Source organism: Apodemus sylvaticus, chromosome 4, assembly GCF_947179515.1.
Source record: "Apodemus sylvaticus chromosome 4, mApoSyl1.1, whole genome shotgun sequence".
NCBI classification, from domain to species: Eukaryota; Metazoa; Chordata; class Mammalia; order Rodentia; family Muridae; genus Apodemus; species Apodemus sylvaticus.
Genome location: NC_067475.1, coordinates 107763993 through 107789262, shown reverse-complemented (window position 1 = coordinate 107789262; position 25270 = coordinate 107763993). Strand labels below are relative to the sequence as shown.

At 39.7% G+C, this 25270-nt stretch overlaps 1 protein-coding gene across 24 annotated transcripts in view; it reads left to right on the top strand.

Moving 5' to 3' along the window:
* The window catches only part of Mbnl1 (muscleblind like splicing regulator 1), a 168983-nt gene that overhangs the window by 18911 nt on the left and 124802 nt on the right, over positions 1-25270 (top strand). For 4 of the 24 annotated variants that reach the window (XM_052180439.1, XM_052180436.1, XM_052180438.1 and 1 more), the window contains exon 1: positions 3168-3372. The exons of 2 other annotated variants lie outside the window; for them this stretch is intronic. The gene's annotated coding sequence lies outside the window, so the exon portion shown is untranslated. Of the gene's footprint in view, positions 1-2932; positions 3074-3165; positions 3373-25270 lie in introns of those variants that run through there. 18 more of the 24 variants (XM_052180445.1, XM_052180431.1, XM_052180430.1 and 15 more) reach the window with 10 other exon arrangements.

The window sequence follows — 25270 nt, the reverse complement described above, 5'->3', positions numbered from 1 at the left end:
CTGGTATGGAGAACTAAGAACATAGTGTTCACAGTGCAAACATTTACATGAGTCTTAAAGATATTATTCTTTCTTTTATCTATATTATTGGAAAACAAGGAGCTGATATTATCTGCAAGAATCATATCCCCTGATTGTATTCCTCTTAGACTCATTGACAAAATGAAGACTTGAAAGAATTGAAATATGTCAGGAAGCTGCTGTGAATACCTTTTCCTTTACCTAAAAAAATATATAGTTTTATTTTATCTGAAATTGTTTTCTATAATTTCCCTTCCCTCCTGAAATTGTCATCCCTTTTGTGGGTATGGATGTGTGTATTTAGGAGCCTGCAGACTATAACAACAACTCAGAGTGTAAGAGAAACCCAAGTGGTCTCTTGGCACTGAAAAGGAACCAGTAGATTCTAAATGGGGGAGCTATTAGCTTTTTATTACCATAATGATTTTTTTTTTACTAGTTTCCACAATTTGAAATGTGACTATTGTTAGTTCAAGGCAGCATGCTTTAATAGTTTTAATATATGATTGGATGTTTTTTCTTTTCCTAGTGGTTTAAATTTTTAAATGATAACAGGTTAGGCTTACTGATGGCAACTTTGTTTCAGGCCTTTACTTTGGCTCCGGTCTAAGGTTTAGATTGGCTTGGAAGTCTTGTCATATCTCTGTAAAATAACATTTTCCTTTGATTCGCTCTTTCCTAGACTATTCTACTGTTTCTAACATCCAGATGCCTTTCTTGTATTTCTTTTCGTTCTATTTGATGGAGCAGAAAATTTGAGTCTGTTTCAATTTTTCTTTTGTTTCTAGCAGTTTCCCATCCTGCAGGGTTGGAGTTGATAGTTTCCCCTTTTTGTATTACACATAGGTTCAAAGTCCTGTTTTTTTTTTTTTTTTTAAACTACATTCAATTGCAAAGGGCAAATTTTCTAGCACATGGAAACAAGCAAACAAACAAAAGAAGACCAACGAGTCTCTAACTCGGAAAGGGTCTGAGTGCAACTGTAAATTAATCCTTCAAACAGGCTTAGGTCCAGGCAGTTCACTGGCCTGTCTGAGCAGGGAGGCAAGGAAGGGAAGCTCACACAGTGCAGGTGCAAAGGTAGCCTGTGTTGTCAGGAAGTCAGAGCTCTGCTGGTAGAAAATGGAAAGCAACCGAAAACAAGGAAAGGCTACTAGCAATTCAGTAGGCTAAGCTAGGGCCTTGGGAGTTTCCCAAGGTCCCTCCCTTCCTGCGCCCGGCATGAGTCAGTTTTCCAGTGGGTTTACACCCATTTACCCTTCCTTTGCCAACATCCCTGAATACATTCCCAGTAACCCTCTAAGCATTTGCCAAAGATCTTTCTAGAATGCAAGTCCAGACTCCACCCTATCGCCCTGGTCCTGCGAACTAGTTCAGTTTGCTGAAAAAACGTCGAAGCTCCTGGCTTCCTCCTCTGCCTACACGCTAATCTCCATTTATAGAAAGGAATAGAACAGATGATTGTGCTGCTTCAACATGGCATTGAAACAGATAGGTTTCTTGCACGGGTTCTGCACTTTTCTCCACCGTCCCAGGGCCCACTTGCGCCATTCCCTGAGCCCACGAATGTATGGGCATGGAAGCAGGGGTCCACATTATGTTTCTTCTGAAATTTACTTTCCATCTTATTATTTACTTTTGAGTGTCTCTCATTGAATCTGGGATCCAGAGTTGGCTAATGGACTGTGAATATCTTAGATTCTCTACCTGATTCGAGCACTGTGGTTACAGACCCTTGCCTAGATGTTCTGAATCTGAACTCAGGTTCTCAGGCCTGAGCTCCAGGTTCTTTACAACTGAGTCATCCCCCTAGCCAGCTGCAACTCTCCTTTTATCTTACTAACTTCTTTCAAGGCGCTACTTGCATAAATTCCTCCAGGGAGCCTTCCCTCCTTTTCTCAAGGACATTTTGGATTTTTGCCCACCATCCTAGCACCACCTCTCCGGTGGGTGCTCTTTCCCATCATACTGCTCCACAAAGTACAATCCCTGTACTCCAGCCTCCTCTACTTACCTATACTTAACACTTCTGCCATAGCTCACATTCCACCCCAGTTGCTGCAATGAATGCCGACAGAAAGTCCTCAGGCAATGGTGGTAACTAATTGTCAGTTAGAAACACCCTGTCTCTGTTCTCTGAGAAAATCTAAGTGTCATTCTACTTTGTTTCCATTGTTGGGAACTTGGGAACTTTCAATAATTAACACTGAGAAGTGGTACTAGTTAATTAATTAATTATTTCAGGAAGGGATCAGGAAGCAGCATTAAGTCAGTGTTTCACGACCAGCAGAGGTCTGTTACTGGAACCTCTGCGAACCACTCTTGAGTTACCTCCTTTCTCTGCCTAGGAAAGCGAGCCTCGCCCATGTAACACAAACAGGCAGGGAGAAATCCAGCTAGTTTGCAATCGCTCGCCCCAACTCATGCTCAAACCAGGAAACAAACGTTTTGTAGTTAAAAATCATCCCTGACGAAGTTACCAGAATTCCTGAAATTCACCGGAAATCCCGTTCTCAGATCTCAAACTTTATCTCTTCTTGGACGCCCAGAATTCTTTTCATTCAAAGCCAAGTTACAGGATAGCGCCTAATGAACTAGGAGCTGGTGTTCCATTTGCTCAGGCGGGCAGTTGCCTAGGGCTTGTTTGCGTGGGAGTTCCTCTGCATAGCCTAAGATGTTATTTTATTTTTAAAGAGGGAGCTCTGCTTGCTTTCTGTACACCACACTGCAGAGTTGGAAGTAAGGGAGCCTTTAAACTGCAAGTTTTATTTGTCGAGGAGACAGGAAGGTAGTCTGTGTTTGTGTGACGATCAGTTTTCTCGCAGAACTCCCAAACTGTGAGTGCTGATTGCTGAGAAAGATACCCACCAACACCCGTGCAGCTTCTTTCCCGCCCTTCGCCTTCTTCCAGGTCCCAGGCGGTGCGCTGCTTCTGCCCCTGCAGGCTGGGCCGCTGACTCTAACCTTCGGTCTAACCTTGCGGGCCTCGCGGGCTGGGAGCGGAGTCCCGGGAGCTAGAGAGGCGGTGAGCGGCGGGGGCCCGGGCGAGCGGGCGGGCGGGAGGGGGCCGGGGCTGCGCGTGGGAGCTCGGCGCGTCCGCGCGCCTTCCTGGCGGGGCTGGCGCGGGGGGAGGGGCCGCGCAGCGGCGGAAACCGGCGCGCGGCGATAAGAGGCTGCACGGCGACATGCCACAGTCTCTCGCCGCAGCCCGACGAGTCCGGGCGCTCGTCATGCTCCCGTGACCCGGACCCGGCCAGTTCCCTTTCCCGTGGCGGGCATCCCGGAGTCGCGATCCCACAATGCCCCGGGCAGTCGGGGCCCCGGCGGGCAGCCTGCACGGCCACGTGAGAGGTGAGTGGCGGGGCGGCCGCGCATTGTTCTGCGCTGCGGGCGGCGCTGCGGCGGCCTCGGGTGTCGCTCGGGGGGTCCCCGGCTCGCACCGTGGCCGCGCGCTGCGGCCACCGGCCCTGTCCCGCGCCTCTCTGCGGGCCCCCGCGGAGCGCCGCGAGGCAGGACCCGTGGTCCGGGAGCGGGGGCAGGTGCGTGGCAGAGTGCTGTGAACTCCGTGACCTTTGCCAGGGTCGACAGGGACGGCCACGGGTCGCGCGGGTCCCAGCTGCTCCCGCATCCCTTTGCCGGGGCTGCCATCCAGCACCGGCTTCATGTGGGCCAAGTATGTGCACGCAGAGGTTAATGCTCTGCCTGCCACCCATAAATTACGCATGACATGTTTAGTTGGGCTGCCTTATATGGAGAGTGCTGTATTTCAGTCCAGTGTGCTTTTTGCCAAGTTTACAGGGCGGAAGACGCCCTGCTTGAGAGGGCTGCCGCTTTTCCTCCCTTTCTGGTCGTTTTGTAGTGCGTCACTCAAAAACTGTAAGAAAAGTATAAAGCTTTTCAGGGTGGAGTCACAGAAGGCTGGTAGAACTGCTTTCATGAAAAGTAGTCAGTATATCGACTAGCCTTTAAATGAAACCGAGGCAAATATGTAGCCTTTCCTCAACCTTTTTTTTTTTTTTAAAGACCGAGTCTGATATGGTTAGTACTGTGTTATATGTGAATACTTTGATATTAGAGCATGTAACATGAGATTGAAAGAAATTGCGCGTACACACACACACACACACACACACACACACGTATGTGCATAAGTGGAGCTGAAGCCTTCCTGGCTAGCCCACAGCATGTTACAACTACATGGGTGTTGAGACAAGCCTATTAGGCTGCTTAGATAGGTTTATGTGCAGTATACATCCCTAGGATTAAAAACAAAGTTAGAAACTGCCTGGAGGGTTATTGCCACTGTCTTAGGTTTCTGTGTCCACCAACACAGGCACAGACCATAGCAAGTGATTAATAAAGTCTGCCACACTCTGAGTTATTTCATTAACAAATTAATGCAAGGAGCGGGAAGTCATTATTACGGCCTTTGGATCAGCAGGCCTTCTGCAGCATGCTTTGAAATAGTACACTAGTGGACATGTTAGTCCCCGTTCCTGGGTTTCAACACAGTGTTTATACAAAGAACTTACTTAGGCCATAACTTTCCACACCAGGGTGTCTCTGTCCACATTCTCTTCTATGGCTTTACAGTGTTGGTGCTGTTACCTGGTCCTATTTGTGAGATTAAATTCTGATCCCCAAGACAAGTTAAAGTGAAAGTTGAAGGACTGCAGAATCCTTGAAGGATTTAGTTCAGAACGCAGGATGTGTTAACTCTGTAGCCGGTAGCCTGAAGACAATGCGTTATTTCACAGCCTGAGAAAGCACGTGGCTGTCACTTCCATCTTTGCCTCCTTAAAAGTTGGTGACAGCTATCCACTTTCAAGAAACCCATCATGTTCCAGTTTGCTGCATTTGAACAGAGTTACACTTTCTTTTTTATCTGTTATGCTTTTTTTTTCAAGATCTAGACATAGCTTTTTTTTTTTTTTTTCTATGTTTCTTTGTGTAATGCAGAGTTTCCTGAGCGGGAACTACTAAGTTGACGGTTGCATTCATAGAACAGGTTGGGTCAGCCCCAGGAAACCTGTTTATCTGTTTTAAAAATTACACTGTCACCAAAGGTATCATATATATCATAGACACATTTTATTATTGGGAGAGACTTAAACAGACCTCACATACGCTTCGTTTAATATTTTTCTCCTGTAACTGGGAACAAATTTGAGCATGTGATAAGCATCTAGTATAGTATCCTGGCACATGCCAAAAGAGAAAGCAAAGTGTTGCATGGGTTTGGATATTACTGCTGTGTGTGCTTCCACATCTGAGGCAGACTCCAAGTGGAGTTCATTAAATTTTGGTTCTAACATTCTGTTCTTGCTCAGGGCATAGAATTCCTGTGAAATGAAACACTTGGTTCTTTTCAGAGCAAGAAGAGATTATCTCAAGGTTTCTCCTTGGGGTGGAGGAGGCGGGTGGAAACATGCCGTGAGGATGGTTTTCCTTAAGGAAGAGGGTGCCATTCTTATATAATAGTTCCGATTTTTATTGTAAGTAAGAAATATTTTCATATTGCTCCATCCCCCTTCCACCCCACCCCCCCAGATGTCGCCATACGTTAGTCTTGTTTTTGATCTCTTTATGGAGACAAAAAGGTCTTCCGACTTTCTGCTCATTGATAGATAGGTGTGCAGAGTAGAGAGCACCTCGGATCTTGCTTAGAATAAGCCCAAATGAGTAGGCAGTTGAGGATTTTGTTGTTGTTGCTGTTGCTGTTTTTGTGTTCTTGTTGTTTTGTTTTTTGTTTTTCTGTAAACGGCATTAGAGAGGCATTGTATATGATGGTCAGGACAGTAGAAGAAATGAGCAAAATAAGTTCATTAAATGTTTGATTCTATTTAGGGTCCTCTTGGGATACATTGGAAAGTTTTAAAGTGTCTGGATTTCTAGATCAAAGGCGCCATTTTCCAGCAAGTTTAGAATGTGCTGCAAGGCCCAGAAGCTACAGCCACACGTGCTGCTAGTATTGGGAGGTTTTATGTAAAATACATGCTGGCTTGTGAAAAATTTGTACAAAGAAAGTAAAATACTTGGTTATACTTATGTTAACTCTTTTAAAGATAATGTATTGAGTATTGGTTTGAAAGATCATTTTATTATATTTATTTCTCATTTCTTTTTCTGTTTACTTCTCCTCCCCAACAACTAGAAAGCTTGATATAACAAATATGGCTTGTGTTCTGAGAGGCTGCATTGTTTTGAAATAACTATTCTGAGAAAAAGCTTAAATTAGAGTTCGCTAGTCAAAATACACCAAAAGCGATTTTTATTTTTACAAGGTAAAGACTATTATACAAACAAACAAAATGACTTGTCTTTCTCATCCATTGTAACCAAAATTTGAGCAAAAATACTACCTTACGTCTATTTTTATTTCTTCAAAACTACTATTTAGCTTAGAGAGTTAATGATGAGGTGGTGCTAACAGAGAGAGCCTTATAATTAGGAGGATGAGCTTAACACCTCTCGGAGGCCAGAATAGGGTGTGATTGCTACTCTGAGATGTTTAGAAACACTGTACTTACCATTGCCCTGGAGTTACCAAACAGAAGCAAGTCAGTGAAATTTATTTTAAAATAGTGTTCGTAAACAGCAATTATCTTCAGGTGCCTAATATGTATTTTCTTTTGTTTTGACAAACGTTCCTTAGAAAATAAAGACACCAAACAAAGCCAAACAACTTACAGGAATGAAAGATTTTTGCCTGTAGGGAGTGGGCACTGCTTTGCCTGTAAGCAGAGACAAAGTTGCACTTCTGTTGTGAAGTTACAGGCTCTATGGCATTCCTGTGCCTTGAGACATAGTATTTATTCTCGAGAAAGCATCTGCCTATAAACACAATCGCATTGTCCTGGACACATTCCTTTCAGTTATTTTCATAACTGAAGTGAGTGTTAGGCCAAAAAATGTCGTTCTTTTCTAGCCATGTAAAGTTATGTTTGCTCATATTTTCCTGAATAGCAAAGGTATACCCATTATTTTTCTTTCACCCCCTTCTCCCCTTCTCTCTCTCTCCCTCTCCCTCCCTCTCTCTCTCTCTCCCTCTCTTTCTCTCTCCTTCCCTCTCTCCTTCTCTTCTCTTCTCTTCTCTTCTCTTCTCTTCTCTTCTCTTCTCTCCTGTTCTCTCCTCTCCTCTCCTCTCCTCTCCTCTCCCCCCCCTCCCCTCCCCTCCCCTTCCCTCCCCTCCCCTTCCCTCCTCTCCTTTCTTCTCCTCTCCTCTCTTCTCCCCTTCTCTCCTTCCTCCCTCTCTCTCTGTCTCTCCCTCTCTCTCTCTGATGGTGGAGCCATATCTCAAATGGAGCCTTAGGGAGAATTCATCCTAATTTGGCAGCATGGAGACTGTCATCTGTGAAAACAGGCATATTTTATATTAATGTAAACAACTATGGTGGAAAGAGAGGAGAGGGAAGATCCTTGCTAACTTGTGTTCATATCTGATCAGTCATGAAGTAAAGAAAGGGATGGAGAATTCATTGAATGAAAGGCAGCTAGTTGGAAAGGATTAAATGGCATATACCATGTCTGTAGACATTTTTGTTTTAAGAATTGAGATAGGGAAACCAATGTTTATATAGTGTTTTAATATTTATATATTTATATAAGCACTCAGTGATATTCTTGGGAGAAATAAAAGTCCTAACCTATCCATGGTTATGGTTTGGTTACATATTACTAAATTTAAGAAGCGTATTACTAAATTTAAGACTGCTATCTCTGTTTTCTATGCATGTTAGAAAGGTGTTTGTCACATGTGCCTATGGAACCCAATAGCCTTTGAGAGACTTTTTAAAATTTAGCCTGTTAGGGCTCTTTTTTTGTGCTTTCCCCACTTTTTAAAGGTTCTCTCTAGGTTTCTGTAAATATTCTTTGTTAAGCAGTATAGAATACATTATCTGAAGACTAGGGGAAGCCATAATAGCACCAAATCGGTAATTAATCGTCTCTATATATAGTTTTAAAAAGGGAAGATATAATATCAAATGATATAGTGGTATTTCATGAAAGTAGAGGTTCCTGTTTGCTTGGTACAGAGCACTGCATCTCAGCAGATGCTAATCTATTGCTTGAGCAAACCGTTATTCCAGCCTGGTATAGAACTTTGCATACGACATAGAAAAGTCCTGCTGCACTTCTGGTTAAATGTATCTCAAGATAAGTAGCAGGAAGCCCAAAGTGTTTGCAGCTTTACCATAGTTTATCCTTTGAAGCATTTGTAGCATCCATCCAGTAATGTTTCTGTCTATTTATATGTAACATTTACACAGAGGATTTTGCTATATACTTTGTATCGTATTTTTCTGAATGCCCTAAGCTACAACTTGGCAGTATTGTTTATTATCATCAGTAGACAAGTCAGAAAAACAAAAATGGCAGCTGTGGTGAATAACTGAACTCGAGAATTTGTAGAAGAGAAAGCTAGATTGAGAGTTAGGAGGCATTTCTACCTAGGTTTTGATGATAGTTTTATTAAATACAATAGACATTTCAAGTTCAGCATACCAAATGAGAAGGGATTTTGTTCAGGAAAATGAAACTTAAGATACAGAATAAGCAGGCACGGAGAAGCACATATGGGTAAAGGTTTATATAAACAGTTATAATCTCTAACTTCTCAGGACTCAAATGAAAGAAATAAGGAAGTCAAAGCATATCTGATGATTTTGGACTCAGGTGGGAGTAATATTTTGTGGATGAAAAATCAGCAGCCTCGCTGCCATTTTAGACGCAGTCTGGGGGAAGGCTTGGTGAAGTTGGCTGATTTCTCTTGGGACTCTGGTACTGATATCTGTCCACAGTTAAAAAAAAAAAATTAAGAGGTAAGGAAACAATTTAAAAGACTTTCACAAAAGTTACAGGCCAGTGCATCAGCATGAACTGTACTGAAATCTAAGGATGCCAAAGCAAGGCAAAAAGCAGTAATACACAGATTGTAAACATTATCATCGAAGATATTTTCTAAACTTGATTTAGTATTAGTTTTTTTTTTCAGACTGTTTACAGCTGTCCATTTTCACCTTATATCCAACAGTTATGCATTGGTAATGTTGACGATAGTAAAAATGAGACATTAGCATCTTGTCTGCCCATAGAAGAAAGCTGTCCGCAGAGCAGCTCCATACTTGTTGTAGTAGAGAGATAGCAGGGCGGTGGTCAAGTGAGCCAGCCCCCGGATCTACTTGCTGTTGGAAGGTTGGTGTGAGCACAGTGTTGGCTATACTCAGCTCACCATCTTCTTCAAAAGGCCTACTCACTGTTATTTGTATGTTTACTAAATTTTTACTTAAAAGCTAAGTTTGAAAGGGAGTAAAAACTGCCTAGAAATACCATATCTAAGTTTATTTTGAAAGTTCTCTTTTTTAATACACTACAGGGAGAATAATAAAGACCTTCCTGGCTATGATTTCTTTTGTCCTATAAGGGCTGATGTCAATACTATAGTTTTATCTTATGTACTTATTGCATTTTATCAATTTCTGGACAAGTACAGTAGGTTTTAAAGAAATATTTTCCATCATGTACTCAGTGACATTATAATTGTGTAACAATTTATCAATTAATAAAGTTGCTACATGTTATTTTGATTGGGTATTTTATTTATTAACATTTCAAATGTTATCTGCTTTCCCGCTGAATCCCCCCCCCCTATCCTATCCTCCCTCCCCCTGCTTCTTTGAGGGTGATTTTCCACCCACACACCCACTCCTGCCTCCCTGCCTGGCATTACTCTACACTGGGGTATCAAGCCTTCATAGGACCCAGGGCCACTCCTCCCATTGATACCCAATAAGGACATCCTCTGCTACATATGCAGCTGGAGCTATGGGTTAGAGATGGCTCAGCTGTTAAGGGCTAGGCTCACAACCAAAAATATAAGTTGCTACTTACATATTGCTTTATAAAATCTCCGTAAGTATTTTCTACAGCTAAAGTATAGATCCTGGGACTTTTGTCTTAGGGGGAATTAGCATGACTAGGACCTTTTTGTTATTTCTAGAACCAGAAAACCTGATTTTTTTTTCAGTATACACATTTTAACCCTTTAATACTTTGTCTTGTCCTCAATGTTAGTTAAAGAGTTGAGAGGAGACTATAGGGACTAGGAATGCTGACCCTTTGGAGAATGACTTCTATATGTACAGTGAGGTTTTAAAGTAATGCACACATTCCTTCCCAGAGCTTTATGAGAGAGTCCTGCTAATGTCTTGGTTTCGGAGATTGGGAAACTGGGTCATAGTTATTTCAAGTTTATTGCACAAGATTACTTAGTTGCTAAATAGCCCAAAGAGGACTTGAGCCATGGCAATGTAGTTTTATAATATCTGCACTTGTGTAAAAGAATAAAAACAAGTGAAATATGTGTGTTGGGGGTTGCCAGGCTATTTAAGACATCAGACATTGAGATACTTTTGACAAGAGTCATACCGCAGCACATGGAGAAGTATGTAGAGGAAGGGTAAATGGTGGAGGGCAGAGGAAGAAGAGATGGAAGGGATGGAATAGGAAAGGAGCAGAAAGGGGTGGAAAAGGGAGACTGGGACCACAGGGGACCTCATGTAGCACGTGCAGGTGGGGAACAGCCTAGAGCATAAGAGGCTGTTTGCCTAGGGAAGTCATCTTCTGGGAGGGAGGTGTGCTGCAGTGCCCTTAACAGGGGGAGGAGAAGATTCATGGGCAGAAGTCCAGATTGCTCGGGAGTAAGTGAAGAGTGTGAGGTAGGAAATGCTTTGTGCTGGAAATTCAACTTTTGGGTCTGGAGTGCATAGAAATGATTGGATGTGTGCAATAAGAAGAGATACATGGTTTGCTCTAGTGAGTATTAAGAGAAATTTTAATTTTTACTAAGAATTAAAACACAGTATCAGTTAAAAAATCTCTTCTTTAAAATTTTATTATTGTTCTAATCAAACTGATAGGTACAAGCAATGTTCAGATGAAGAATCGGAGTCAGCCAGGTATGCTGGGGCAAGCCTGCAGTCCCAGTGCCCAGTAAGCTGAAGCTGGGAGATCTGGTGTTCAAGCCTGCCCTGCTGCGGAGTCTAGCAGTATCATGCTTAAAAACCAAATGCAAAACAACAACAACAGGGTTGTACTTTAAATATCAATTAAACAGAAACACAGTCATTGCTTATCTTGAATAATTCAATTATTATGATGTGTCAAATTCTTAAGGCATTTCCATTATTGTCCAGATACCATGGAAACACAGGGTCTGAAGACCACCATAAAGTTTATCTTACATTTGTATTTCTACAGTAAACTAACTTGAATCTTTATGGGCACATTGGTATTTGCTGGGAAATATCTTGATGTTAATTAGGAATTTTGGTCCCTTAATTCAGTTCACACAGAAGTTCTGTGTATCCTATTCTCGGGGATAAACAAGGTGGCAGAGAGAGTCCTGATGGAATGAGTTTGCAATGTGCTCAATGTAGCTGACATTTAGACTTCTCTGAAGTTGCTATTTTAGGGATGGTATCAGTGTGACTGTGGAATTCTTTCTCATGGAAGTAAAAATCCTTAATTATTAGTCACTCTTAGAAACTAATTGTTGATTCTTATATAGGAAAAAACTAAAACAAAAAACCCCCAAAAAACAAAACCAGCATTTGCATTTGACTTTTATTGGGGGTTAGTAGAATACCTATGCTTGAAGGAGAAAGCCTTACATGTAAGATTCTTTATTATAATGAATGGCCTAATATTGTTTAACATACAATGAAATAAATAAGAGATCATATTTTATTTAATACTTATGGAGAGATAACCTCATAAAAGCAAGACAGTTTTCAAAAAGATTCTATTTATAGGAACTGGAGAGATGTTCGTAGGTCAAGTGTTTGCTGTGTCAGGGTGAGGACCTGAGGTCAGATCCCATAACCTCTATAAAAAGATTTTGGTGGTGCACACCTGTATCCTAGCACTGGGAGGTAGAGAAGAGAGGATCCCAGGCAGCCCATTTAGGCAATTTTTGAGCTCAGGGTCAGAGACTCTATTTCAAAAGATGAAAGTGTAAGAAGACCTAGAGGAGGAGGATGCTAACTTCTGCCCCCACATACTTAGGACCGTATGCATGTGCTGCATCATACATAAGATACCCTAGTTGTAACTACTTGATGCTTACTACTTCAGTAGATGCTAGTCCATAAAAAGGCAGTAGAATTGGCACTGTTAATACTTTCAAATCGTTTATGCAGAACAAGAGAATAATGTTGCTGTATTTTGCCTTTTTAATATCTTGTGGCTATTATGAAAAACATTTATTAGTTACCCTTTTTCTTGCTATTCAGTTCTTCCTAACCCAGCTTCTGCCTTGTGCTTTCCAGATACAATGACAGTGTTCTAAACTTGGAAAGTGGGGCCTGTTAAACAAGACTCACTAAAAGCTCACATTAGAATCCCTGCGTTGCTCACTCTGTGATTCTATCATCATACCGATTTGAACTAGACAAATTCACTCTCAGTGACTTTCAGCCAGCCTTTGAACTTTAGTGTTAGAATGTTCAGGAAAAATTGCCTTGTCAAGGTGTCGGCATGCACATGAGGCTTTGGTATCAGAAGTTTACCTGAAGACTTGTAAGAGATTTCATGAGTATAGCAAATGAGAACAGAGAGTCTCAGAATACCCATGACCCGGGCATTAATTCTCTCTGAGGTATTGCATGACCTTCCCAAAAAATAATTGGAAAATGCTTGAGACTACTGAAAAATGTATACCTCAAACTTAATTCCCCATGATGTTCAACTCGCTGAACACTGTTGAAGGGAACTTGCTACCTCCAAGAGAGAGTATAGATCTGAAGCCTAGGACTTTTTTTTTTTAATTTTGAAGGCAAACATTGTATATTCAAGTGAACATTAAGAAGAAGACTGTTATGTCTTCTCAGTTATAGATCAAAGCTTAATGTGCTGTTCCCTTTAAATCTTTACCACTTTGAGAAATAAGAACAGCAATCAGTGTTATCTGTTAAAAAATCATTAATGAATATATTTGGGCACCTATTACAAAATCATCTTTGTGGAATGTGGGTGGTAGCATATTGGAACATGGTCTTTGTGTGAAAGATACATTGTTTCCAGAAAATGTACTGTGAATGGAAAACAGCCTACTAGTGCTGAGCAGAGAAGCTTGTCTTCCTGATATTGATGAGGATGCGAGACTTGCCTAGATTCACACAGCCACTCGGTAGCCAACTAAACTGAAGTCTGGTCACTTCTCACAGTACCCTCCTTATTTGTGTGATTCTTATGGGAATAATACGTCATATTTACAGTCATTTTTAAATATGTAATTTTTTTTTTTGACTCAGAGACTCATTCTGAGGCCTAGGCTGGCCTGAGCCACATTCTTTAGAGTAGTTTTTCTCTCCTGGCTTCCTGAGAGTGAAGAAAGAGACACAGGCACCATGCCTGGTCAAGAAGATACAGATTTTAAGTAAAAATAAAACAAAAGAAAAACACAAAACAAGAAAACAAAATAAAAACTGTGTTGCTTTAGTGTTAGACTACAAATTGTTTAGAGCTCGAAAAGTGCTCAGTTTGTTTGTTTATTTTTGTAATTTGTAGAACTTAAAATCCTGAAGACACCCCTGCTGTCAGCTGACATGGGATGGGCTCACCCTTGGGTGCCTTGTCTCTGCACTTGACTGTAGGCACATCAGTTCAGGCTTCTGGTAGAGAAAGTTTGTGAAGTTCAAATGTGCAGTTGTCCTCAGAATCCATGCTTATTGTTTGGGGAACTGTCGCACCCACAGCCATGGATGGCCAAACCCAGGGATACTCCAGGTGTTCAGCAAAACTTCAAAAGCATGCACTTCTATACTTTAAGCTGAGTCTAGATTCCTATGATAAGTAATACCATACAACATACACATATGCAGTTTCTAAACATCCTCAGTTCAGGTTTGGTTTGGATCTACCAATGCAGAATTCATCAACACATGTCTACCATATTTTCCCGAAATAATATGATACCATAGAATTTTCACCAAGAAGTGATGCATGTAAGTACAAAACATATCTTGACTTGATGGCACATTCTCAAGTTGTTAGCATATGCTCATTCATTATGCCAGTCTGTGCTGTAGCTGTAATGGATACTTTCTCATCGAAGACTTACTCTGTAGGGGATATATCACTTTGCTAGCAAATGTATGTATATGTGTGTGTGTGTGTGTATGTGTGTGTGTGTATATATATATATATATATATATATATATATATATATATATATATATATATATATATATATAGAGAGAGAGAGAGAATAGAGTTGTCTTTGTCTTGATTTGGTTTCCAAGCAAATGCTTTTCTTTAGCGAACACTGTTGAGTGCACTGACCATTTAAGGCCTGTCAGGGTCACCCTTTGTAGATAGGAATGAGTAAGATGTTGTGTTCCCAGTACTTTTCATTGTAGTAATAGAAATATTCACCAATAATAATGGTATATAGCAGTGTGGGAACAGAATTCTACATAGTGTAGAATTTGTGTAAATCTATTTAGAAAAACAAAACAAAACATTCTTAAGGAAACATAACTTGTTTAAGGAAAGGTAAAACTGATTTATAATTGGTTTAAGTGGTATGACCAAGTATGTAAACTATTTCTTTTGAAGTCCTTCATAAACGAGCATGACCCAGTGCAGTGTTTGCTCTTCATTCTCAGGATTCAATCTGCATTCTAGGTTGGACACCCCAGCCCTTCTATTTGATTGCTTATCATTGCTCAGTTTAAGTGGTAAATATTTGTTTAAGGACCACTGCATCAGAAGTTCATTGTAGGATTTTGACTGACATTAAAAACGTGGTTTCTGATTTGGTAAAATGTGTGGTCAATTCTAAGAGAAATGCTGAAGGCAAGCCAACCAGAACTGAGGTGACAGCTACTCATGGTCATTTGTAAGCAGCTCCGTAAAAGAATAGTGTGTAGCTATTCTTTTAGTGTCGTGACCATACGCAGTTCGTCAGTCCATGAGAAGCAGGCATGTGGCTCACTATGGCCCATAGGTGAGGAAGCCGATGCCTTGGAAGAGTAAAGTCATGCCATTTGCTCTATGGACAACAGGAAAGTGCTGTGGAAACCTGGCCTCGACCCTACTGCAGCCTGCAGCCTGCATTTCTGCACCTTATGTGTGGCTTTCTTGGCCTTGATATGGCCTGGATAAAACACACACACACACACACACACACACACACACACACACACACACACATTCAAGGGCTACTACAAGTTAATTACAGAAAGTCTTAATCAAAAAGAATGATGGGCGCATACCAGCAGGAGACAGAATAGACGTGGAGTGCCTTGGCTTTGGAATAAGGGCTCTGTCAGATGGCCTAGTCTGCCCTGTGGTCTGTACTGTGTTTGCCATTCTCCATCTAATACCTTTGCCCCAGCACTTGCCAAGACCAGCAAAATCTAATTTTAGATTCAAAAACCATTGCCACTGTTTTCTTCCACTTCTATTAAATTTTAACCTGTTTACTCATCTTTTTGCTACAGATATTAACAGACTCAAAATATTTCCCTTTATTTGTCAACAATTTAAAATATAGCTGCATTTATATAGGTGCCTCTGATGGCACTTGTAACAGATTCTCTCCCAGTAGCTTTGGTGGCTGGCTTGCCTAGTGACACATTTGAAGAAATGACTTGAGCCCAAGAAGGATAGAGCAAGTACTCTGATTGTCTGCTCAGCTGCATTATTGGGAATTAATTTAATTTCTCTCATTATAAAAGAGACCCGTTATTTATCATTAAGTAATACAAAATCAAATGCTTCTGCAATTACTAGACATTTCTGAATAATGTTTTACTTCTCTCCCCAATTTCCTTCATGTCCTTGTGTCTGGGGTGTGTACCCAGTTTTGTGTTACACCCATATGTCCATGTGTATTCTACAAATGATGACAAAGTGTCACAAGAACTGAAGATAAAATGGAACAGGACGAATGTGTCAAAGGGATTGGTTTTCCCACTGATGGGTTAGTTTCTAGATTTGTATTGAAATGTTAAGTCATTTTGTAAGTTTGTATACTAACGAAAATGTATGACAATATTGAACATTATCTCCTCTAACTAGAAGGAAATAGAAATATACTAATATATACATGCATATGTAAATATGTAACTATGCTCTGATTGGGAAAGATTGACATCAAACAGTTGATAGCTGCTGTTATTCAGAACCTTATTAACATGCCTTAATAACTTAAATTCCACTTCCATCTTCTTCCACTTACATCAATTTTAACTGATTTACTCATATTTTCATTACTGATGATATTAATGGACTCAAATATTTCCCTTTATGTATCAACTGTTTCAAAGATAACTGCATAGCTGTATCTCTATAGATGAAGATGCTTAGGTTTGAAAATTCCACATTAATGCAATGTTTAGCAAGGAAATTAAACAGCAGTGTTATCTGTTTAAAATATCAGAAGAAAATGAAATAAATTAAGCATGCAGCTGTTGCTGTGTTTATTGACATTAGCCCCTCATATTCTTGATATAGTACTGGACCTTGAATACATTATAGTCAATGTGGATACCAAATATATTATAAAATATAGACATTTTTAAAATTTGATAGTGGCCACTATAGAAATACTGATACTTCGTAGATACCTTAAACATTTCTGATGCTTTCAGTAATTTCAAAATTGTAATTTACCAGTGGAAGTTAAAATTCATTTGAAATGTGTGCTGATGAAAGATTTACTATGTGTTCCTAAAAGAATATATTTATTTTCATGTAAAGAAAAATGAAAATTTATTCTTAGAGTCACTACCTGACGATTAACCAAGAGGAACAGCTTCGTAAAAGTATATAGAAAAAGAAAATCCAACTTTGAGTGGCAGCAAGATCTCATGAGTTTAAAAGGTCAGACTGGTGCAAGAGGTGCCAACTTTGCCACTCAATGTCATGCAGAACTCTGTGACAGCCAGGCTGATACAGCTGAAAATATCTGCAGCCTTGGAAGCCTTGTGAGTTTCAGAAGGTCATTTTGGCATCAGAGTAGCAGTGCTGATTCACCAGGAAGGTCAAACTAGACAGCTGGGTGACAACATAGGTTGCTGAACCCAGGGACTGTAGAGTTCAGAGCAATTGCCAATTTCAGTAACTGGGTATTGTGTCTTAATTAGTTATGACTCTTATTGAAATATTCAGAGAGTAATGAGATTTACTTAACTGATGACTTTTAAATTCTCTTTTGAAAGTTTGTTATTCACCACCAGTTTTATAAACAGGACAACGTTTGCTTTAGTGTTATTTATATATGATGTACTTCATCAAAACAAAAACAAAAAATGAATTGACTTACTACAGTAAAGTGTACATCAAACACAATAGTAAAAGAACAACCAGTTAGAAGGAAAATATGCGTGGAGCAGTTGAGATGAAATCGAGCATTAAATTTATCTCCACTCTGCTGCAACTAAAGCAAGATTTCTAGGAAGTTAAGACAAGAATTCTACTTATTTAATAAGATTTTTTCCTACCCTGTGCTGTGTTTTACTTTTAACCCTTAAATACTCAGTAAAGTAGAGCAGCTGTGCCCTTGGGTTAGCTGTTGGGAAGGATAAATTCTCAGCACTCAGGAGGCGCATGCTGAGTTCTTCAGCTCAGAATCCTAGTCCAGAGCTGTAGGCAACGCCGTCGCTGGTACAGAGTCCAGTCTGTGGGCTCCATGGCCAGGGCTGCCCAGGCCTGACTCCCTTGGCTGCTCTTTGTCTTGTTGATTTCTCCACACTTGTCAGATGAATCCAGTGCTGCCGCCCAGTGACAGAGCACCTGACTAGCACATGCTCAGACGTGGGTTCAGTCCCCAGTACTGAATCTAAAAAGCAAAAAAAAAAAAACCCCAACAAAACAAAACAGCAACATCAGGCTCCCCCACCCCCCAAACCGAAACCATTCTTCCATATCAACCCTAGATCCGTTGCCCACTTGGAAGCCACCTCTGGCCTCTTTAACTCGTCAGCCAGCTGGGAACTTCTCACCTTTTATAATACAGTTGTTAGTTTATATCCTTGATTGAGCCCTCCAGGGCTAGATGTATGTTTTCCCTGTGCTTGTCTCTAGGGTGATCAGAAGACATTAAGCAGTGCACATGATGATTCCATCTCTTTGTTTTTTGGTTTATTCATTCAGCATGGTCACTGTGAGTTGAATGGCGGTTTTTTGTTTTGTTTTTGTGTGTGTGTGTGTGTGTTTTCTTTTAGGGAAAAAAAACCCACCTTCTCTCTGCTAGTGAGAGAAGGAAGGATGACTATGTGGCAAAGTTAGTGAAATAGCTCCTGAGCTCCTGCAGGTTTTATCCAAGGAGATATTTGGGACTTGAGAACCAAAGTTTGCTATTTTTGTTTGTTTTGACTTTCTGTTTTTATTTTATAGACCAGTTTGCTATTTATCATTTTTTTTCCAACAGAGAATTAGTGTAGTGTGGATTTAGAAAACATCAAGTATGCCTTTCAAACACTGCTTTCTCCTTGGACTACTTTCTTACGGTTTTATCAGCTGTTAAAATTAATGTGATATGGGTGATTTGAACCGTTCCATCTTCCTGGCTGCTCTGTAAACTGTGTTTTAGTGTCTCACTTAGGTTAGTACTCCTGTGTCTCTTCACTCACTGTGTTGCAGGCAGTGTTTTGCTTTGTCCCAGCTTATGCAAGTTAAATTTCTCTGGTGAGAGCACTGAACGGTAGGCAGGCTCCGGGTGTTGAGTGTTAAGTAACAATTACACTCGAAGAGCTCATCTCTACTCAGCCTGTCAGTCAGCTGCTGGCTAGCTAGAACTCTGTTCTGCTCAAAATGGAGAAGATATTACAGTAGAGGAAGAGCTGATGGGTTTGATGCTGGCAGAATATTCTTATTCTTTGTTCATGATGGGCGGCTGGTTTCCTCTATATGGATAGAGAAGGTGAACACCTGTCTCTCAGCTCTGCAAAAGAGATCCCCCCCTTCTGACCTTCCTCCGTCCCTCTCTTGCTCCCCTGCAGCAACTGGAAACTTCCAAGCGAACAGCCGGTAATGCAGTAGTGGGCCCTTCAAGGTACTTGCTGCACGCAACACTCTCTTCCTGTTGTTTGTTTTCTATCACTCTCATTTCTAAGTTTGGTATGAAATTGGTAGCGTGTGTTTTAATGAAGTCTTACACTAGAAAACACAGGACCTGAGTTTGCGTTCATGTTCTTCCATTTGGTTACCTAAGGAGACTCCAGGGAGTCAGTCCCTTAGCTAAGTACATGTCAACTGCTTGTTCACAAATCAGTAAGATAATGAATTTAGCTATCTCTCATATGCATGGAAAACAAGCAGTGCCTTATGAAAATAAAAATACCAGTATAAAATATTATTTGACAATGTAGGATATGGTGTATTTTATTTTGATAAATGGAATTGAAGTTCTTATAGCAAGAAGATTAAAGGATTATGTTTTCTTTAACAAGTACCTAGATATTTCTCTTATATATATATTTGTTTAATCATTTATTAGACAATCACATGGTAGGAAAATAGGACAAGTTCAGGCATTGCTATCAGACTATTGTTTTAATCTGCCCCATGTTGTCATTTAGAGAGGCCTTTGAACAACAGGTTAAGGTTTCTTGGAGGGGATTATTGCACAAGACTGAAACATAAGTGTTTAGAGACATAATGAATTGTATTATTTAGTATCCAGTGTGTTTTAGTAATGTGAAGGTTTACTTAGAATAGTTACAGTTTAAAGTACACTAGCTTTCTGAATCAGATGATAGAATATAGCCAAAGACCATGTTACAAAGTCTTTAAATAACTCCCTCCCCTCAGAGTATATATCTGAAGTTTTGAGGAAATGACCAAGTAGAAACACAGTAAGCAGTGACTGTTGAAAGTAGCCTTTTTTGGTAATTGCAGTTGCAGAAATAGTAAGGGAGAAAGAACAGTCTGGAGATGTTAAACCTGTAGGGTTTTAGTCTCCAGCCTCAGCACACATATATGTCCCAGGAATACATACTTTTAATAGTGATGCCTAATTGACTGAGTCAGGTAGCCCAAGATCTTTCTGATGAATCCATATTCCAGAAAAGTGAGTGTTGGAGTTAGTAAGCCATTGGCAGTTATTTGAGTTTATTGTTGACTGTGGTTGTGCTCTGATTTGCCACAGGAAGGTGGTCATTGGATTTTAAGAGCGTGTGATGCTGCTGGAAATTCATGGAGCTTTAATCACTGTCTCATTAACAGGGCGTAGTCCGCTCTTCATGTTTCTTCATGTGCTACAGCTTTTCCAGGATGCACAGAACCATATGTGCAATTAACATAATTAGGGAAGAGTAGTCTTTCCTCTTTAGCAAAGGGATCAGATTTCATGCGGCCCTGCTAATTTGGTTAATATGTTCTTCTTTTAGAAAGTACCAAATTCTGATAAATTCTTTGATGTTATCTCCCGAGAACATGGCTTTATTTCCATCCTTGCAACAGCATGAAATCTCATTATCAAAGCAAGAACAGGAGAAGTAGAAATGCTCATATTCTGCCATCTCACCATTTTGAGTCTTAAAATTTCTCTTCCAATACTTTGTCATATGAATTGTTTTATTTAGTAATTGAAACTGGTAATCGACAGAGTGAGGGGAAGGTGCTTTTATTTTCTAACAAGACCAATGTGCGCAGGAAAACTCTTCTGCCAACATAATGCACCTACTGTATTAGTTTAACTGGAAGTGCAAGCAAACTGCTTCCCGAAGAGCCTGCAGATTCATAAGTGCTGCAGTGAAACCCATATGGTATATGTGTTTAGGCTTCCATTGCTTTTCCAGACTCTGTTGTGCTTTGATAACAGTTTGTGTTGCTTATGGGAATCATTAGAAGTATTCCCTTTGGTCAGCTTCTAATGAAGGAGGAACAAGACATGTTTTATCTTTATAGAAATAATGTGTAATAAAAACATTTCTTATTAATAAGAAGCAGACATATTATCCATTCCCATGGTTGTCAATGGACATGTTTATTCAAGCTTCTGAAATTGTCGTTTTGACAAATAATTATAAAATTCAAGTACTGTACATATTTACTTTACCTATTAATTAATTTTCTGAGCAATGTGGTACTTTATTTTGAATTAGCAGGAGCTGGAAACTGATGTTATAAGTGCCCCATTGGTGGGCTGCCATAAGTGGAGCCCTATTGAACAGCTTTTGTAGGTACAAAGAATTTAGGTTCTCTTTACAGGCAAAAGGCATTTCATGCTTCTCTGGATGCCCCCACGAGAGAGCATCACAGTGGAGAGTGAGGCATAGTGTCTTCTCAAATTACCAGGAAAATATCCAAGAGTGTGCTTTATTGTTGAGAAAAAGGTCTGGTAAATGCTTTCTTGGAAGCAATGACTTGTGGTTCAGACTTAATACATGAACATGCCTATGGTCCAAGGATTTATGTTATTGAAGTGACACAACATAAGAACAGTCTTTCTATGTGCACTTGCAGTCTTGCTGAGAAGTCAAAACCCAACAGTGATTTAGATCACCACTCACAAGGGTAGGGGCACTGAGTGAAGGGATTTATAGCTGTTGACATATAATTATGCTGGCTTGTTTCTTTTGACGTAGATCCTAAAAACACATATAATAATATTCAGATTTTATCTATTTTATATTAGAATAACTACAAAATCTGTTGCTCTTTAGCATAATGGGCCTGGGTAAATTGTTAATTTAGTTGACGCCAGGCACTATGTATAATACATTGAAGCCCCACAGTGAGGGTATAGGTTGCTGGTGTATCTTTGTTTTCTGACATTTTTTACTGTAAGCAACCATATGTGAGCTTACAACTTAAAAAAATGCTCAGTTTATGTAACGATCTTATGTATTAATATGTGAAATAACTAATATATGAAATCCAGATTGTTATTAAAGTCAAATCTATTTATCAGTAGAAAATATTTTTAGGATTGAAATGATGAATTCTGCAGCAGCCATGTGTTTTTGTTTTGTTTGTTTGTTTTTTAATGACTTTGGAGTAAGAAATATTTTGGAGAAAAACACTTCATTGATTTTATGGAAAAAAGAAAATGTGTGTGTATGATATTTCCTTATGAGAAGTGTACTAATTCACTTGTTAGACTATTGCTAAATAATATATACAAATAATATATGCAAATAAATTATACAAATAATTATACAGCAAAGGATTTTATATGTCATGATTTCATTGATTGTATTTTGGTGAAAGATACATTTTAATTATAAACAATGTATTCTCACTTTTCTCATAATGATTAATAACTGAGCAACATATTTGAGGTAATTTTCAATAGACATAGTCCAGAAACTTTTTTCTCACCTAGCTTACCATGCTAGAATTTAAATCCAGTTTATGAAATTCAAGAGCTCGCTGTTGAAAATCACAATGTTGTCACCCAGGTCTAGTTGATAGTAATAAGAATAATTGTTAGTGTCAGATGTCTCATAAAATACAGGGCAGATTAAGACTGGTGCTTACAGAGATGAAATTATATTTTGGGTGGGTTTTAAACTATATCTGCAATTTCCTCACATGCCCCTTTTATAATTTATGCCACTTGAGTCTGCGAGAATGGAATATGCATGTTTAATTATGGAAATTGTAGGGCTAGTCGGAGGGCAGCCAGAACACCATAGTGGAGGGCCTCAACTGCAGATGTCACTGAAATACTAAGTTCCCTGGAAATTTTACTCTTTCGGTTCTCCTGTTGATCATCTTTGTGCTTTTGAGTTGTGAAGTGACATCATTATCACTCATCTGTACCATCTTTTAAAACCTTTACATAGAAGTATCACCAACTTCATAAAGGAGCTTGGTGATACTATTCACAGAAAGAGAAGTTGAATATTAAAATATTACATTTGCTACAAGTTACTATGTAAAATAAACTATTTCTCCTTTGAGCATGGTTTACAATCATAGCCTACGATCAGATTATCCCTGGGGCCTAACACCACCACTGTCCGCCAGGCTCTGTTAGCAGTTTGGACAGACTCATTTCACAAGCATGGACTCTGGCTTTTTCAGTGTACCTTTTTTTTTTTCCCTAAAAATTCGAGGAAGGTGGTTTTCCTGATTTCTTGTTGAAGACTTAATAGCATCAACTTTATTGTTGCCTGTGTTCTGGCTTTGATTTATCACTTTGAAATAGTGAGTGTTACAGACAGATCAGCTATGGTACTGGAAGCTAACAAGATAACATCTGCGTAATACATGAGTAAAGGGTTAGTGTTTCCCCATGAAGAACAAACAGTAAAACAGCAGGCAGTTCTATCTCCTATCTTCTTGGACAACAGAGAGAAATGCTCCACCACTGGCTAAGTGTCATGGGAAAATGCAAAGGAATTATACTTTATATTAAAACGAATCTTTTAACTTCACAATCAAGGAGGCATTTGAATGTGGTTCTGTTGCCTCCTATTGTCTTGCCAGTGGTATTGCTTTCACTTAATTATAAAGATGAAATCACCAGTGTTTCAAGCTGTAGAGCTGGAGCCTATACGATGTGACTTGTTGAATATACTTTGAGACTAGTATCTGTGTGTACTAATCTGTATCATCCATGTCTGTCTGGCTCTATCTATCCTATCTTTTCTGTGTCCCTTATTCATATGTATATCTAGCTACCTCTCTGCCTACCACCTATATACCGTCTTGTTGCAGTGATTATTTGTTTCCTTTGGGCCAGTGGAGTTTCAATACTGATTATAGAGAAAAATAACCTGTGCTCATGGGATTTCTATGCCAAGACAGAAGCAATCAATGAGATAAATGTCTATTTTCCTTCCCTATTTCTTCTTTTCCTTATTTCCACTGGTTGGTATATGATATGATATCATGCACTTTTTTTTTTTTAACAAAGAGTCCAGACTGCTCTGGGGAGGGAAGGTTGGCCACTTTTGATAAAGGTAGACCAATGAACTGTTTGTTTAGCTACAAAGATAATGGCTAGTATATGAAGTACAGCCATCATTATGATAACTATATTCTCTTGATGTTAACACTTTAAAACTTCTTTTCTTATAGAAATAAATTCAACACCATATATATATATATATATATATATATATATATATATATATATATATATATAATTACAGTCCAGTCATTTCCCCAGCTTTCAGCCCTCCCACAGTTCCTCAACCCATTCCTTCTCTCCTATCTCCAAAAGGATATCCCCACTGCCAGGCCTCCCCACTTCCTGGGGCCTCAAGTTTCTGGAGGATTAGGCATATGTCCCACTGAGGCCAGACCAGGAAGTACATATGTGTGCGGGGGGCTCGGACCAGCTGGTATATGCAACACCCACTTTGTAATCATTGCTGCATTTAAACGTGTATTAATTTGTTTAAAATTTTCTAATTTGAATACTGTTCTGTCATTCTACTCTTTAACAATGGTGTATTAAGTAACTTGTACTCCTTCATTATCTGTCCCACTACACGCTATTTGACTGTTTAGGGAACAAAACCTGTGAACGGATGAGGATTTTAAAAGATTGTGTTGACAGACCTCAGGTTCCTTGTGCAAGTTAGTAAGCACAACATTTTCTTGGCCTCAGCCTTTCTGTAATGTGTTAGACCAGGAGGCGACATTGGCAGTCTCTGCCATCCAAGAGGATGTGTGATCGAAGGTTATCCTTTTTCTCAGCAGTTCTTCATAACGTTAGTCATTTGCATGTCAGCATGATTTTATTGCCAACACATTAGCTTCGTCTTATTCTTCTAAACTTTTCAATTAAAGATTGGTGTCACTGTGAGTCATCACATGACATATCACAGGCTGGACAAGCTGGTGTCAGCACTCTGGGCACCTATTAAAATCACTCAGTGGGCATCTCCATGCCATGTCCACACACACCCAGACAAGCACTGAGTTTGTCGACTCTGCTCTAAGAAGAATGATTCTTCTGAAGGTTATCACCCCCCTTTCAAACTGCAGCCTATCTGGAAGCACAGCCGTGACTTTAAGCTGGGACAGTATGGCCGCAGTGCCCCCAGAAACACTTAGTATTATTTTCACCCTGAAGTCTATTAATATTTGGGACAATTGCTGAGAAATTTTTTTTTATGAGCAATCAGTCTTGTTGATATTGGCAACGAGGAAAAAATGTTTTGGACAAGGCCCTCCTTTTTGATACCTCCAAACTTACACGGTGAAATAATTCATATTTTCTATTCAGACTAAAACTATCTTAAGTCAAATTTAGTTTTCTCAATACATATCTTAATAT